The sequence below is a fragment of the Atractosteus spatula genome, assembly GCF_055471065.1.
Source record: "Atractosteus spatula isolate fAtrSpa1 chromosome 10 unlocalized genomic scaffold, fAtrSpa1.hap1 SUPER_10_unloc_7, whole genome shotgun sequence".
Classification (NCBI taxonomy): Eukaryota; Metazoa; Chordata; class Actinopteri; order Semionotiformes; family Lepisosteidae; genus Atractosteus; species Atractosteus spatula.
The window spans coordinates 426,271-443,974 of NW_028296627.1; the positions used below are offsets into that span (position 1 = coordinate 426,271).

At 39.5% G+C, this 17,704-nt stretch overlaps 1 non-coding gene across 1 annotated transcript; it reads left to right on the plus strand.

Annotated features, from left to right (window-relative positions):
* The first annotated feature begins 5,948 nt into the window (after window positions 1-5,948).
* trnaa-cgc (transfer RNA alanine (anticodon CGC)) lies at window positions 5,949-6,020 on the plus strand. Its single transcript has one exon. It is a non-coding gene; the product is annotated as a tRNA-Ala (tRNA).
* The last annotated feature ends 11,684 nt before the right edge of the window (window positions 6,021-17,704 follow it).

Genomic DNA, 17,704 nt, shown 5'->3' on the forward strand with positions numbered 1-17,704 from the left:
CGGAACATTTCACTACATTCGGCAGCATGTGCCAGAGAGCAATATCTGACATTCCTTCGATAGCTCAGTTGGTATAGCAGAAGAGTGTAGTAGAATCAGTGGCAACCCTTAGGTTGCTGGTTCGATTCTGGTGCGAAGGAAGGTGCTTTTCTGTACCTTAACCAAAGAGATAAAAAAGTGAATCTGTTTCATTCAGACATTGATCAAAAGCTCAATAAACGACGAAGCAGAGGCTCCTGTTCCGAATTCAGCCCACGTTTGATTGTTTTGTTTTGGCCAAGATCTGATCTTTGAATTAAGGGACTACACTGCATGCGTTGTAATTCAAAAATTCATACAAATGTCAAGTTTTTTTGTAGATATAAAGGTGTTCTCTGTTTTCAAAGGATAGTTACTTAATTGGCATAATGATTTGGTATTGATTTTGTATCGTTGTATTATAAAGTTTGTGCTTTCTGTGTTTTTATCGTATTGTGAACTTATTTTTTAAACAAATGCTTACAAAAGCAAACACGGCACACATCTGTTTATACCAGCGGTGAATTGTACATTTTTATTAAGTACAAGCTACTGTGCACTTCTGGGAGTATAACAGGTTCGATATAAAGTGGCAAAAATATAAAAGGGGAAAATACCCCACACTGCGTGTAAACCCTCGTTGTGACTGTTTTAGATAAAAATGGCGTACTGTGCACGAAATGTTGCAGAAACACAATCTGATATTTTGATAATTATTATTTTAATAATTTGATCAAATTGAGGCCCAGGATCCAAATCTTCAGTTCTGATTTTTTTAAGTGATATCTTTCCTTCCTGTCGTGGAAGTCACAAGATGTGAGCAATTGTTTTTTTACGTTACGATCCAAAGAGCCTCAGACGCACTGTAACCAAACCAGGATGGATTGTGCTGGGAGCCGGACTGAGCTCATTCTCACTCCCTGTGCTAAAAACAGAATTAGCTTTTCCCCGAACACCGTCTACAGCTGCTGGATGGTGCTCTGCGTCCTACTGCTCCGGCAATTACTTTGACGAAAGACAGCTCACTCGGGCGCTTTTAACCTTCTCGCAGCTACGGGCGAGATTGACGCTCGCGATATGAAGGCGCTGGTACACATTCTCTAACTTTCACAATCGCGACAGTCTTCGCTTTTTTAAAAAAAAAGTAGATATAGCCCTGAAAAAAGCATTAGCTTTATCAGTTTTTACATTAATCTATTTTGAATCAAAGTTTGATATTTTTTTTTATTTTTTATTGCATTTTACATAATAATAATAATTATTATTATTATTGCTTACACTTATATAGCGCTGTTCTGGATACTCCACTCAATGCGCTTTACAGGTAATGGGGACTCCCCTCCACCATTCTCCTGAATGATCGCAGAGAGTCAGGACCTCGGTTTTACGTCTCAGCCGAAGGACGGCACCTGTTTACAGTTTAGTGTTCCCGTCATTGTACTGGCGTATCAGGACCCGCATGGACCGCAGGGTGTGCGCCCAGCGACAGAAACCAGACGTGTGTCGGGCTCGGCTGCGAGCAGGACAATGACGTCACGGGGACAAAGTAGAGGAAATCAAAACGGTTCTATAAAAGACCTGTGTCAGCTGTTGGTTTGCAGTCTGGACTCTAAATCCTCCGATCCGATTTTAAATCTCTCTAATACCTGAGCTGCGGCTTCTTTCGAGTATTTATTCGTATACTTATTATGTGTAAGTGTATAGATGAAACCTTTCATATATTGTTCAGTTTAAATCAAAATGCTTTACTAATACAAGAGAGAAGTATAGTATGAAGGATGTGACAAATTTATGATTTCTTGAAACAAAACGGTTTTTATTTGCATTCGAAATGAAGCGGAATTTTAGCGCGACACACAAACCCTTTGTCTTTTTTAGAGTGATTTTTAAACAGACATAAATGTAGAAAACGTGTTTTTTTTAGTACTACAATTGCAGGGTCAGTGGTGTAATGAATAACGCGTCAGGCCTCGCGTCAGAAAATTATAGGTTGGACTGCCGTCTGGCTTGTTGAGTTTATACCACTTACATTCTTTTATATAAATGAACTGCACCTGAAAGCTATAGAAAACACTTTGGGTAAGTTGTCTGCAGTCTCATGCGAATTTCGACAACTTACCCAAAACACTGTACTGTCTGGAGATCAGCTCCAGCTCTGAACTCAATTGCAATGAAAAAAACATGTGTAACAAAACTGGAGAACAGCTGAACTTGTGCTCAGTTCGGTGATGAGGGTTCAGAACTGTCATTGCTGTAATTAGCACGAGCTGCACAGGCTCTGAATCAGACCATGTCAATTAGTCTGATCAGTGTAGGACACGTTAATGTAGAATTATTAATACGTTTATTAGTTAGTTCAGGTTTACCCACCTGAACTAATGTAGAATTATTACTTGGTCTGTCTCTTGTTTGTATATAAATGAATGTCTCTGACAACTTAATGTTAGTTTTACGATGTAGGTCAGGCGTTGACATATGCACGAGTATACGAAATGGCTCACTCCTGATTCAACTCATGTTCTATAGGAGATTGGCGATTCCTCCTGTTTCTCGTACAACCATATCAGAACAGAAGCCCGTGTCACCCAGCTGTGATTCAAGATCGACTCGCATCTTTATCCCTTTTTTGTTCGTGATCATTATATTCTTTAGTTATGATCAATATTGAACTTTTTCGAAATGAAATGACAATAATCAAACATGCAGGCAGATTTTTGAAAAGTATTCGGAATTGACAGGGTGCACCTTTGGAATAGTCGTCAGAAAATGTGAGAAAAGGAAAGTTATGTAAGCTCTCACACAAAGCATTGAAGATTGGAATCTTGAGTGTAAAAAAGCTACCCGTCTCCCAATGATAGGCAGGGATACACACCATGACACTAACTAGGAGCGCTTGTCAGCTGTTAGGAGGCATTTCCTCTTAACACTACTATTGTTTCGGGTTTCGGGTTTTACAACAGAATAACAAAACGGCTTCAATTACGTCGATTAGACTCAGCGAAACTTTAACACCTATGATATTACGAGTGCTTTGCACATGTCGAACTTCAAGAAGGAACTACTACAACAGTTGTGGACATAATTCAATACCACCGGCAAAGTCCAATGCCGGCAACGTCTGAGAAAATAATGTTCACTCATGGAATTTGGTCTTTGAATGGCTGGTGGGAAAATTCATTTATACTCCTGTTGCACCCTCAGCAGATTTGTTGGAGAACCTGACAAGAATTATTGGGATAGCACTGTATGTATTCTGGTTTATTAACTTTAATTTTAATATAAATGTAAACATGCATGCTGTATAATCTAATGTAATTTTAAAATATGTTAGCTGAGGATGCGAGGGGGGCTATTACACCTTGTGAAACACAGAAGGAACTGTAAAAAAGGCTGGTATTTGAATAAAATTGGCGATCACAAGAAAACCACAATTTATGTGGTATTATCATCAATATCCTTCAAAATCGACGTTCAAATGAAGGATTTGAAGAAACTATGAAAAAAGCAACAGTAGTAGCAAAGGATTTTGATTTTTGTTCTTGCATCACCGTAGAGTTGCACCCCTACAAACAGCACAAAGGATGAATCCCACCTCCTTTGTTATTGCTACGTTTGTGCCGGTGAAAGTAGCGTTTGTGCTATTGAAAGCATTTCGGAAGATGAAGGTGCAGTCACTTCCACATGTCATGATATCATTAGATCGGACGACAAGAGCTGATGCCCCCCAGTCCAAGCCAGCAATGTGAGAAAGATGAGGATGGAGGACAGTAGTGTGGCCGAGTGGTCTAAGGTGCTGGATTTTAGGTTCCAGTCTCTCTTGGGGTGTGGGTTTGAATCCCACTGCTGCCAAATGTTAGTATTTTAAGACCTGCAATACGATCAGTAAAAGCGCTTTTTGTTAGGCTGCGGGAGGTGCTTAGAGATAGACTTTCTAAAAGACAGGCTGTCAGCTTAACATCAAGGCAGAAGAAATATTTTGTTTTCTCAACAGAAATTCTCTTTGGCATGTTCAGCTTTATGTAGGGAACAACGTCTGCCGAGATCACTTTTGAGGCAGTGCACATGATAGTGTTCCGGCAAGCACATTTAATATTGGCTGTGGCGGTGAGCTGCTTTTGTCTGTGAAACTTTTAATTCTTAGCGCCGAATCGTTGGCAGGGGAAAAGCTTATTAAACCTTTTAACAAAGCGCTCCATCAGAAATACTTTGTTCATGATCAAAAGAGATCAGAGGATTAACTTCATGAATTCACATAGCATAACTTACAGGAAAGATTTAAAAGGGGAATTGATTGTGCTTCCTGATGTTGTTCCTGTGGTTTCTTTGGATACAAAGGTGAATGTTCTTTGACGTTCTGCTAGAGTATCCACTGGGTGGGCTTTATCAATTAGCTCGGATAGGTCATCAGTGCTCCATCTCCGGAAAATAATAAGCACTGTCGTTTTTTCCTGTGCTGTCTTTTAAAACATAAAAGATCACGAGTTTATAGATTTCTCCAAATAACAACTATACATTTTAACCCAGCAGTTAGCATTCCTTCAATCCAATAGTTTTACTCTGGGTAAAAAGCAGCGCAATATACAGAGAGATGATATTCAAATATTTCAACGTTCTTATTGGATTACCTGTATGGAGATATCGCTCAGAATTCCTAATATGATTTTGAGTTCAGTTTTGCTTTACTACTTTCAGAGTCTTTTATTGACCTTGCTGAAGCAGAGAAGTGACATAATCACAAATGCGACCTACCTGTGCTGCTGTTTCTGGTTAATAATGATTATTGCGAGGAAAAAAAAAACAGCTCCTTGCATTAAGAGCAAGAGCAACCAACGCGCTCGCTTGTTGAGTTGGGTTTTATTCCGTGGTGCTCTTCCTCAGATGCAAAGTTATTTGGCGAGCAAGGACCTCTGAGAAGGAGCCTGAATCCATCAAGAACTCAGAAATTCTAATATCGCACTGCCGTCTTGTGTACAGAGATCTGCTTCTTCCTTTTTGAGTGTTTTGGTGTTTAAGAGCATGCTTCCTACCTCGAATGTTTGTTTCAGGAGATGTGTTACCAGATCACAGATCATCTTGAAAAGATTTGGGATGCACTGGCTCAGTTATTTGAAGGAACCTATACCACCAACGCACTTCTGAGAAGCACCTGCACATTTTCGCAATCCTCTCTCTCACCTACAAAGTTATGAAGACACAGACGACCAACAACAACTGATTTGATTCACTCAAGGCTTCACTCTTCTGTTGTGATGTCGTTTTAATTAGTGTTAGCTGTGATGAGGTGTTGTTTCCGCCTCTTAAAGTTTAAGAGTCTGCTCCTTTCTTCCTGGTATAGAAATAACATGTTCCATCTTTGTTTACAAACACCACTGTAAATTATTTGTCCATCTCTAAAGCCTGTGTGTATTGACAAGGCAATTCAAAAGCACATATTAAATAAGAACACGATCCTTCTTGTTACCATTCACGTGGTTGGAGCGTTGTTTCGCCCTTTAACGTTCTTCTACAATATTTACAGACAGGGCTTTATCACTGGAGTTGTGTGCATCGGTCCATGAACATCAACTGTACTGGTGTTTTTCTATGCGTAATTTAATCGCAAGCACTTAAAAGATGCAAAAAGGTTTCAAGGAAAACATAATTGAAAGACAATCGAGTAAGGAGGTAGAAAAACGCACCCCCCCCCCCCCCGTTGAAGAATCAACCACCGTCGCCCATGTGACTGGATATAAAAATAAATTATTCATTTTGCCCAGTCTCTGGAAGCTTCGATGCGATTATTTTCCCTTCCTTATTTCTTCATTCCCATTAATTTACTTTGTAGTAGAAGAAACGCGAAAGTGGGAAACTGCAAGCATTCTTCGTGAAGGGTGGATTGTGTTCAGTAAACATATGAACATCTTTACGTCAGTTCCACCATCGGTAGGCTAGGGGATGTAGCTCAGTGGTAGAGCGCATCCTTCGCATGTATGAGGTCCCGGGTTTAATCCCCGGCTTCTCCAGGTGTCTTATGTTACTGTGCTCACATCGCAATCTTCTGGTGAGTGAGAACTCTTTGCTCGTGTTCATAGAGAGCCAGGTTTACACAATTAATTTCAGTCACACACGAAGTGCTACAGTGTTGCTCTGCTGTTTTAAATGTACCTCCAAAGCATTTCGTTCTGTTAACTACCAAATGATTTGAACTAATTTAACGTCATATTCAGAAAATCCAGAGAAGGTCATCAGACTTTTAGTGGCTGTTGAGATAACACCTGTTGAATCTTACCAGGGATTTCTTGAGAGATCATTCAGCGAGCGAGTCCTCCCTCTGGACTCCAAACATTTTTAGTTAAACTGTTATTCACATACTCTAACGAAGAGAAACGTTAGTGTCTTCCGGTGTGTGAGCCCATTTCTCAAAAAAAAGTTATATAAATTTAATTGTTCTACTTTTTAGGCTTGCATAGTCTTATTAATATTTCAGTTAAATTTTAACTGTAGTTTTTTTCTGTAGTAACATCAATTGATATTAATATTAGTCCTGATTTATATGTTTTTGTCATGGTTGATCTTAAGTAATTTTGTAATTAGTTTCAGTTTTGAAAAATCGCGCAGAGAAGCTACCAAACCTGGTAATGTTCATATAATGTGTAATGCAATAGCAGCATTTTGGGTTGAAAACAAAAAGTATATCTTGGTATGAATCCTAACACATCATAGGCAGTGTTCTAGGACTTCTCGCTTCAGATAAAGTTGTCAATACATCATAGATTTCTACTCAATCAATATCAGCAGTTTTATCGGTACCGAACGCTAGATATAGATCCTGGCAATACTTCGTGAGATCATTGTAAGAAAATCCAAAATACTACGGAAGGAATCAAATTTATACGTTTCTTTGGATCGAGAATATGATCATTATGAGACTCAAAACATGCCTGTCTTTTCTTTTTTCGAGGACAAATGGATTATTGAGGTGTAAAGATGGGTTCAAAACCAAAATCAGCTGCTATCGCTGCTGTTTCTTCAAATCCTTCAACTGATCATCGATATCGAGGAATAATATATAGTTTCTTCAAATCCTTCAACTAATCATCGACATAGAGAAATAATATTATACAACTTGTGGTTTTCTGTTAATTGCCAATTTGACTGTAATTACATCTTCGTTTACAGATGTCTTGCATGTATCACATGGTATAATAGTCGTCGTGCGTCCTCAGTTAAAATGTTTTAAAAAGTACGACAAAAGTACAACATTTATGGTTACATCCATATTAAAATGAAGGTAAATATACCAAGATATTAAAATACAATTGTACAGTTCTAACTTAATAATGCCTGTGAAGTTTTCCAACAAATCCGAACTGTAATTTTGAAATATTATAGCTGAGAATGAAAAGAGAGTACAAAGATCAAATTCAATGAGTGAAAATGCACCAGTAGTTCTCTAAACTGAGTTTCTTCCCTGAAATGACTCGCTAGCGAAGCACCAAGCAGCCTTGAACGGATCGCGGAAATCAAGTATACAGTACAGATGGATTCAGAGTGTGCTTTCCAACTTTTGTGCAACATTTTCCTTTGATAGGGCAGAGTTGTCTTCACAATCTGGGTTAAATAAAAAGGAGTGACGACAGTGTTAAACAGCTTTCCTTCTTGGGGAACAACGGTTGTGTTCCATATTTCTAATTATTTTGGTTTCAAGATCGCAATTTAGTGTGAAACATAAACGCCAGCTGGATAAGCTTTATTAATTTCCCTCACGGGATCAATAAAGTATCTATCTATAAATCTCTTACACGTCATTTACAATGGCCTTTCAACTAATAGCCCGTGCGGGGATCAAACTCTAGCTGTTCGTACAGTACGAGTTGCGTAAGGCTCTGTTACGCGCAGATGAGAAACTAACCTCTGCTTCTTCATTATACACACAGTGAGCTATATACGCGGGCTTACTGCCTCCTACGGGCTCTGTATTTGATTGCGGTACAAGACCGGCCGTGGAGTTAAAGTGAGACGGGTGTGTACATTAAAAGGCTCATAGCGTCCCTGGGAGGGCTCAACCCACCACCCTTTTGGTTAACAACCGAACCACAAAGACTCATGTACAGCTAACACTTCTCGGTCTCGGTGAAAGTGATACACTCCGTAAAATTTCCAGAGATTCATTTATTTTTAAATGAAAATCACCAACAGCGGCCGAGATCTACTGGAGTTTTTTCATTCTATACTGCGATTTCTGGAGGGTACCCTGTGGAAATACGAGTTTTGACGAGAAGGGATGGACATATAAGGTCAAAAGGCTTGGGGAATTGAACTTTAAGGTGAAGACTGCGGGTTCAGTAGCAGCAGAACCTGATCAGTATCAGTTGACTCCGATATACTTTGAAAATGAACTTGGGGATTTAGAGTCAGACGTGCTACCGTTGCACCATGGGGTACTTAATTTAAAAAAATAGGAAAAAAAATCAGTGTTCCTGGATCTGTAATTGAGAACAACACCTGCACAAGAGCTGCGCAGGAAGAATAAAATGTGGTCTGGGAAGAAGAGACTCTCTTCGGAAGAGCGGCGCTCTTAACGGATTTTTTTTTTGTCTCCTTTGGGGAATTCAAAGGCGCTGACAGATGTGAACTCGTGGCGCAACGGTAGCGCGTCTGATTCCGGATCAGAAAGCTGCGTGTCAGCTATTGGTTTTTCAGGTTCTGCTGGTCCTGAACACGGAATTCACACCATGCAGTTGAGTTCTATCTGTACACCACATAGATAATCTAAACAAAATAGAGCAGTACAGGACACGCAGTGTGGAGCTCACACAGCGAATAGCCTTGAACACAAGAGAAAAGGCACCGTTCACATCTGCTAAACATCACGTCCAACTTTAGAGACAGCTGCATCAGAGAATGGAATCCCGGAAGTTTCAGATAACTTCTTTTAATTCAGGTTCAATCAAACCTGAAAGTTAATGAGTTTCCGGACATTTTTGTTTTATTAAAAAAGTGTCTGAAGCCTGAAAATGTAATTTGAAAAAAAAAAACGCTATTGTACATTTGCAGGTGCTTTTTGTAACGATTTGCTATTTCATGCTGGAAAACAAAGGAAACAGACCCAACGTTTGCTTTCAGGTGCGGTTCATTACATAATAGACATCTATTACTGAGGAGCTTGAATATAATTTACACGAGCCAGGTAGAAGTCGAACCTACAATCTTATGATCCGAAATCAGACGCGTTATTTATTAAACCGCTGACATTTCACATAACCTGAATTCCCCCATAGTGTGCTCAGCGCCGCTACTAGTAATGCACCGCTCCGTCTAAAATTTCAAAGTGAAAAACATGTGTTTTCTGATTTTTATGAGTTTTAAAATATAATCTCTTTAAATATGACAAGGGTTTTATGTTTCGCACTGAAATTCCGATTGATTGAGAATTCAGAGAAAGACTGTTTTCTTCCACAACACCGTATAATTATCACATCCACCAGACTCTCCAACCTCTCCAGACCTTGCTGGGTGAGCAATTGCTCCGATAAATTAGGTCACGTATCATGTTAAATCATTTCTTCTCAACACATTTCCTGGTGCACGTTTTCTCTATGAAAAAAAGTACATTTTTCCCTTTTCACGATTTTTCGTTTTTATCAAAGCGTACAGAAAGAAAAAAGAAGAAGAAATAGTGTCGCAAAAGAACTCTGTCGCCCTTGGGAGATGTCAAACGCATTGGACATGAAAAATGCCAGATTAAAGCCAGTTCTCTTCGTTTCTCAGTGTCGGGGCTGCTATGTAAAAGAGGCAATTTGCTCGAAGAGCAGGTTCAGCGCTTACTAAACGCAGATGTCTCAGAGCGGTGTGTCCAAGTGGCTGTAAAAGGTGACGGTTGTCCTGTCACCGTAGCTTGGTTGGTTAAAGCGCCTCTTTATGAAACAAAAAAACCAAATTCAAATCCTAGCCGTGTCTTTCTTCCTTTCTTGTAGTACAGAACGTACCATTTTGGGCACTCACAAAGGGCTTGTTTTCGTTAAATGCATGTGTTCATTTCCTTTCTGGAAAACTTATTTTTGATTAAATTCACACAGCTTGCGGAAAATGAAATCCAATTCTTGGTTATCAGTGCAGAAGAAATATTACCGGCTGGCAAAATAAACGGTTAGAGATTTTTTTTTTTTTAATCGGGAATTTGTGATTCGAGAGAAAAACCTACATGTCAGTTTCTGTGGCGCAATCGGTTAGCGCGTTCGGCTGTTAACCAAAAAGTTGGTGGTTCGATTCCACCCAGGGACGAGTTTCTTTGGCGATGTAAATATTGTCTTCGTTCGATTGGATTTCTCAGCGAAACCATAGCCATTTTAATATTTGCAACAAATGCGAGTGTTTTACACGTGTCAGGATCACCAGGAAATGTCCAATAATGCCCAACATCGTAACTCCCCAGAAAACCATATTCACCCAAGAAAAATGATCGTCGAATCGTCATTTATACTCCAGTTGAATCCTCTGCTGAAATATATTAAAAATACAATGCAGGTTTGTTTGAGAACTTGACAAGCATTGTTACGATAGCACTGTGCAGTTGGATTTTGATATTTTGACATATTTACCTTAAATTTAAACATAAATACTATACAGTCTATTGTAATTTTAAAATATGTCAGCTGAGGATGTAAAGGGTTGAAAGGGAAAGGTCAGAGGGTATAGTAACAACAAGGTTAGGATTTGTGGAGGTGGTAGGGGTGTTGATGGTTTCTCTCTGTAGAGGATGATTGAATGTTTTATCCTTCTCTGAAGTGAGAAACTGGAAGAGTTGGGAGTTGAGAGATCTGATGAGGTTAGATATAAAAGGAAGTTGATGTGGAGCTGTTAGCAGTAAAAATTACTTAATGTCTTTGATGTTGTCATCAAAGATAAACTGTAGTCAGCAAAGATAAAAAGAAAATTATCTTTGCTTACTGCCCTGTCTTTCTCACACCTGAAGAAGGCTCCACAGCCGAAACGTTGTGATTCTTTTCTTCTCTTTTCAGCAGGAATAGTCCTTTACTTGTTCCTTTGCAGCCTACGCTTGCTGACACAGCTACTCACCTGATATTTAACATTCCTATAATCACAAATATGAATACCACTGTGGGTATTTTTTCCATAATTATTTATTCTGTCATTGAAGCATATTTTATATCATACCAAAGTGTCATAATCACTGAAAAAATATTTTTTTTCATTTAGAAAATAAGAAAATGATAAATCACTATGAATTGCATTTAGCCTGTTCTGATCTAGATATTCTATATACTTTAACATGCCATGTTCACAACGTCACAACTCAGAAATGCAACAGTGAAGTGTTGTAATAACAAATGTACATACTGTTGGTGACATTGAGATGTTTTGGTAATGAGGAAGGAGGGACATGCAATGTTCACAGGATCAAATTTAAAAAACAATACAGTAAAATTTCTTGTACTTCGGGATTATGAGAGCCTGTTACATTGTGTCTCACACCTCAGTGTCACAATTTTGAGACGTTTTTATAACCAGGGGGAAAACACTTTAACCAAATCAGCCAAGGTGCTGTCAGAGTATTAACATCATGTCTGCGTCGGTGATTACAGCTGACTATCGCTGGAGGACAGTTCACTTTGAACAAGTCAACCTCAACTGTTCTATGCTGCATTCTACCCTAGTGGTAAATATTGGTTTCCGTGCGTGTAATATTCCTTTTTTTGTCAAATATTTTCAAGCACAAAGTTTGCTGTTGAAAATAAGCCTTGTGGTTCTCAATGTTGTGATCCTTTTCCCCCAGTGTCACCCAAATTGATACATTGTGCTTTGGCAATTCTTCAGGCTATATTGTTTAGAGGAGCTCAGTTGAATTAGTTTGCGTAGATAAAGTATTTCTTTTCCCTTTAATCCTTTAAAACATATTACATTTTCAATACATTGTATCTTTCTTCCTACTAATTGTAGCGGCAATGCTTGTTAATAAGATAGAATTAAGTGTTGCTGTGCTTTCCCAAATAAGGCCCCATCTCTCTCTTCATCTCTGTGGTGCAGCCACAGAGAAACTATTCATGCAGGCTGATTTAAAGATGTTTTCTTTTGATAAGGGACAGCTCCCAAATGGGGATGCATTTAGCTAAGCCTGGCTATCATGATCAATGGTCATCCATTGGCGCCTATCTGTCTAGGGAGTGCCAGAAGGACATCTGGACTGCATTCCTAAGTGTCAGGAGTAAGTGACTCATATCTCACCTTGATCAACCAATCAGGGACTGGTAGGGCCGAGTAACCTACGTGGAATTCTGATGCCCATGGAACTTTCAGCCAATGAACGAGCTGAAGTTCCTCCAGGTAAAAACAGGCAACACAGAGCTCCCAGAAGGAGAATTTCTAAGGAGAATTCCAGGGGTGCAAGACTATTCTAAAGAATTCCAGGGAAGGACGGCCCAGGAGCAGAAAGGCTCCCAAGGGCAGGACATTCTCGCAGCGCGCCTCCTGACCATCCTGATACATTTTCAATACATTGTACTGAATCTTTCTTCCTACTAATTGTCATCATTTTTTTCTGGCTTGATCTTGTAATCAGAGATTTCAGAATATTCCTTAAAAACTAGTAAAAGAAGAGGGACAGATTTGTGCACACTAAAAAATATGAAAGGGTAGCAGGACACAGTAACCACCAAACATCTTATAGATTATGAATGTGCCTGAATTTTTTCAGTGATTTAGAGGGTTCTGCCATTTTAGATGTTATGCTGTTCCTGTGTGATGTATCAAATGTGTTATTTAAATCTCCAGTCATTACTATATCAGTCTTAAGGCCTTGCAGTATAGATTGCAATTCATCCAAAAATGCCAAGTTTCCCACTGGTGATACACACAAGGAAATTCATGTACATTCCCCCCCCAAATCAACCAATTTAAAATCAAATACCTCCCTCCTCATCTGCAGGTGGAGAGATTAATGTCAGAAGAAATACAGGTTTAAAAGTCAGGAGCATTGATAGTCCTATTTTAAAATTATGCTAAAATGCTCACAATATATTTAAAATGTTCTGTAAAATGCAAAAATAATTAAAAAATATTAAAATAAGGTTAAAAGAAATGATACACAGTTATAAAGCTCATGAATGATCAATTTGAAGTTACAATCCACTTACAATATGCCAAAAATGGCAAGAATATGTAAAACAGGTGTATAAAATTAAAAAAAAGTTAAAAATAAATACTTAATACTTTTAAAATTCAGGAATGTGATTGGTCAGATGCTTACGATGAGTGTTGCTGGTGTTTCGTGTGATTTAGCGAATTGAAACAAAATATTCAATTTAAAAACGGCAAGAGCTCGTATGAAAAAAAAGTTCGTAATGTAAGTATCTTTGTTGTAAGAACTGCGCCAGAACTAGTGACTGGTTTATATTCAGTTATGTGCATTGGGAACAAAAGGGAAACTTACTTGGATTTTATTAGGTTTTAGGAATCAGAAAATGTATTTTTACACGTTTATGCCTAAGAGCAGAAATAACTTCCTGCTTTCAGCGCTTTTATTGTTTCTGCTTGTAACCTCGAACAGAAAAACCCAGTACTGAATCACAGAAACGCCCCGGAGTTTCGGTGTTTCTGGGATTTAAGAGGGATGTATGAAGACAGTAAAGGGGAGTTTATTTTTCCCCGCTGTAGAGTATGAAGGCGGTGTGACGAGTCTGGAGGGAGGAGACGCACATTCCGCACGGAGAGCGCAGAGCAATGAGTTTCACCTGCAGCTCGCCGAGTCCTGTCCTATATAACCGCTGAGCCCGGGTACACAAAGTCTCCAGCCAGTGTTGGAGATTTACAGGGTTAAAGCCCAGAAGTTGAGAGTAGAGTTTGTGTACGATTATAAGATTAAGGGGATAGGGTTTGGTGCACAGAAGAGGCTTAGGTTTGGTTTTTGTTTAGTTTTGACACATTTGTAACGGCCATGGCGGCCTGTAGGGTCGGCATGCGCCGTTACTTTTGCGCGCGTTTGGTGTACAAGAGTGGTGAGGGCTCGGCTCACTCGGGTGATATTTCACGGTTGGACTTTTCAAGGAAGGTGTTACAGAAAGAGTTAAAGGTTAAGGCATTAGATGTCAATTGCTTAATTACTTTGCCGAAGGGAATTGGTTTTGACATTAGTTTCAAATCGGCAAAGTTATTGGAAGAATTTGGGAGAAAAATAGAGGAGAAAAAAGATGTGGGCCTGATTAGAATGTTTGAATGGCAGAAGCTGACGGATCTTTCTAATAGAACTGTGATTGTTCGCATGTTTAATGAGATGGTGATGAAGGAAGATATTGTGACATGGTTGTCTAAGTATTGTTTAGTGAAAGGTGAGCCTCAGAAAGTCTTGGATGATGATGGCATCTGGAACTGTGCATGGAGAGTACCTATTTCGTTGCATGAAGACAAAAATGGTTATGGTGGATTTAAACACATTCCTTCCTTGATTGGATTAGGTGAAAATAGAGGCCTTGTGTTCTACCAAGGGCAGCCAAAACTGTGCAGGAGATGTGGGGAGCTGGGTCACTTTGTGGATGCCTGTACAAAGGTGGTGTGTGGTAAGTGCAAGGAAATTGGACATGCATATACTGAATGTACAAGCGTGAGGAAATGCAATCTATGTGAGTGTGAAGGTCATGTGTTTAAAGACTGTCCAAATTCTTTTGCAAATAGAACAAAACTGGGAAGACCGATGCAAAAGCAGGAAGAGTTTGAAGAGGCATTTAGGGCTGGAGCAGTGGTTCTGGATCAGGAACTGGATGTGGTTGACGTTGAAGAAAGTAGTGGAAAAGAGAGCGAGGGTTCAGAATGGAGTGAAGGAGATGAGGCTGAGGTAGAAGAGAATGATGATAATGTGGAAAGTGAGGTGGACTCTGAATTGAGTGGTAGCATCTCTCCTGATCGTCTGCCACCTGTGGAGACTGAAAGCGCTCAAATGGAATGTATAGAACAAAGGGTGCAGGCTAAAAGGTCTGCTGAGACATCTGATATAGAAAGTGATCTAACTCCGAGTGGAAAAGTGAGGGAAGATCATTTTCAGAGTCCTCAGATGGCAGGTTCTCCCATGGGATTAGTTCTCTCCAATCCTACTGATCCAGCTTTAGAACTAGAGACTCAAGGAGGGCAGGTGGAGAACCATCCTATTGATGGTGGGGGTGGTGGAGGAGGAGGCAAGGAGAGCAAATGGAAAAAGAAAAAGGCCTGTATAGTAGGTGTCACAGACTGAATGATTCTAGCCAGAGTTTTTAGTCTTCCCTGGTCTAACATCAAGTATGGCTCTGAACATTGTGTCCATAAATGTGAGAAGCATTCGATCCAAGTTAAGGGCAAGGACTATATTATCATTTGTGAGTAAGGTAAATGCTGATATTATGTTACAGGAGTGTGGATTACCTTTTAAAAACAGCTATAAGGATATGGAAGAACTGTGGGCATTGGGCCCATCAATTTGGAGTGGGTCCAATGAGAATAAATCTGATGGTATAGCTGTTTTAATTAAAAATAAGATGGTAGAGGTACATCAGTACCTTGTAGTGAAACCAGGGAGAGCACTGGTGGTGTATCTGGGTTTCATGAATGTCAAATTTAAACTTTTAAATGTGTATTGTCCGAGTTGCCCACACGACAGATATGTCCTAATTCAGGAATTGAGAGAATATTTATTGGGATGGGAACCACTGGTTTTAGCTGGGGATTTTAATTCTCTTTTAGAAAGAGAAGGCAGAATGAGGGGTGAGAGACGGGTCCAATTTGATAAATCATCAATATTATTGCAAACTGTATGTAAAGATTTTAAACTGAAAGATGCCCTCAAACTTCATAGTCAGGGGAGGGCAGGTTTCACATGGCACAAGTCTAATGGGACCCAAGCCTCACGTATAGATTTTATTTTGATACGTGATTTTACTTGCACAACTGCAGGCTTAACCCCTGTTTTTTTCTCTGACCATTGTTTACTGTCATGTACACTTGCTATTCCAACAGTTGTTACTGTGGGGAAGGGTGTGTGGAAGCTGAATATTTCACTTCTGGAGGATGAGGAAGTGAGGAGCAGGTTCAGGGAAAGATATAAGGAATGGCAGACTTTGTACGACCTGTTTGGCACAAGAGCACAGTGGTGGGAGGAGGTAAAGGAGCGTACAAAAGCATTTTTCATAGAGATGGGGAGGAGAAAACAGGCTAGGATACGAAGGGTTGAAAACGGATTACAAAAGAGATTGCAGAGGTATGTTAAGTTATTAGAAGAGGGGTGGGACTTCAGTGAGGAAATCAAAGAATTAAAGAATGAGCTTTTAAATCTCTCTAGAGAAAAGATTAAAAAAATCATGTTTCAAAGCAAAGTGAAAGAGCTTGAAGAAGGTGAAAAATGTACAAGATTCTTTTTCAAGAAAAGGGTTGTAGGGAGGGGACTAATGTCTGCATTGAAGGGACGAGAGGGGGTTTTGCAAACTAGTATGGAAGACATGTTGACTGTAGCTGAGGATTTCTATGGGGAGTTGTTTGGAAAGAAACAAGTGTCTAAGGATTTGTTAGAAAAATTTGTGCAAGTCATTCCAAAAAGTGTAAAAGATGATACTGTGTTATCAAAAGGCCTTTCTGTAGAAGAGTTAATGGAAAGTTTGAAGACCTTCAAAACGGGTAAGACTCCAGGGTTGGATGGTCTACCCATTGAGTTTTACAGGGCCTTTTGGGATATTTTAGCATTGGATCTTTTAACCATTTTTAAAGAATTTGAGTTTTTAGAAGAACTGCCGGACAGCTTTAAGACGGGAGTTGTGATCTTACTATTCAAAAAGAATGATCGCACAGACCTGGCAAATTGGCGACCGATAACTTTATTGAATTGTGATCTTAAACTGCTTTCCAAGTGTTTAACGCTTCGATTAAAATCTGTCCTGAGTGAAGTCATTCATCCAGATCAAGCTTGTGGAGTGGCAGGGAGGAGGATCACGGACAGCCTGATACTGATTAGAGATACCATAGGTTATGCGAGAGAGAGGAATATTGGATTGGCGGTTTTAAACTTGGATTTTGAGAAAGCTTATGATCGTATCTCTTATGAGTATATGTTTAGAGTACTACAAAAGATGGGGCTTTCAACCAGGTTCCTCACTTGGGTAAGGTTATTATATAAGGGTATAGGAAGTAGAATAATGATTAATGGCAGCATGTCAAATGTGGTTAATGTGAGTTGCGGTGTTCGCCAAGGCTGTCCGTTATCCCCACTCCTTTTTGTTTGCTGTATAGAACCACTGGCACAAGCCTTGAGAATGGAGAATGGGATTGAAGGCATTAAAATCCCTGGGAGTGGGGCCCAAGAGGTGAGAACTGTACTATACATGGACGATGTAAATGTTTTTTGTACAGATTATAAGGGAGTCAGAAATAGCTTGGAGGTGACAACCCAGTTTTGCGGAGCATCAGGGGCCAAGCTGAATAAAAACAAATGTGTGCTGATGCAATATGGAAACTGGAGTGAAGAGGAAAATGTGGGAATCACAATTCGTAGAGATGAAATAAAGATTTTGGGAATAAACTTTGACAGAAATGGGATGGGGAGTAGGAATTGGGAGAGGGTGGTAGGGAAAGTCAAAAGCAAGATCGGGCTGTGGAGTTTACGGGAATTAACAATGGAAGGCAAGGTTTTAGTTGTCAAGACTGTAATTTTACCACTACTGTTGTTTGTCAGCGC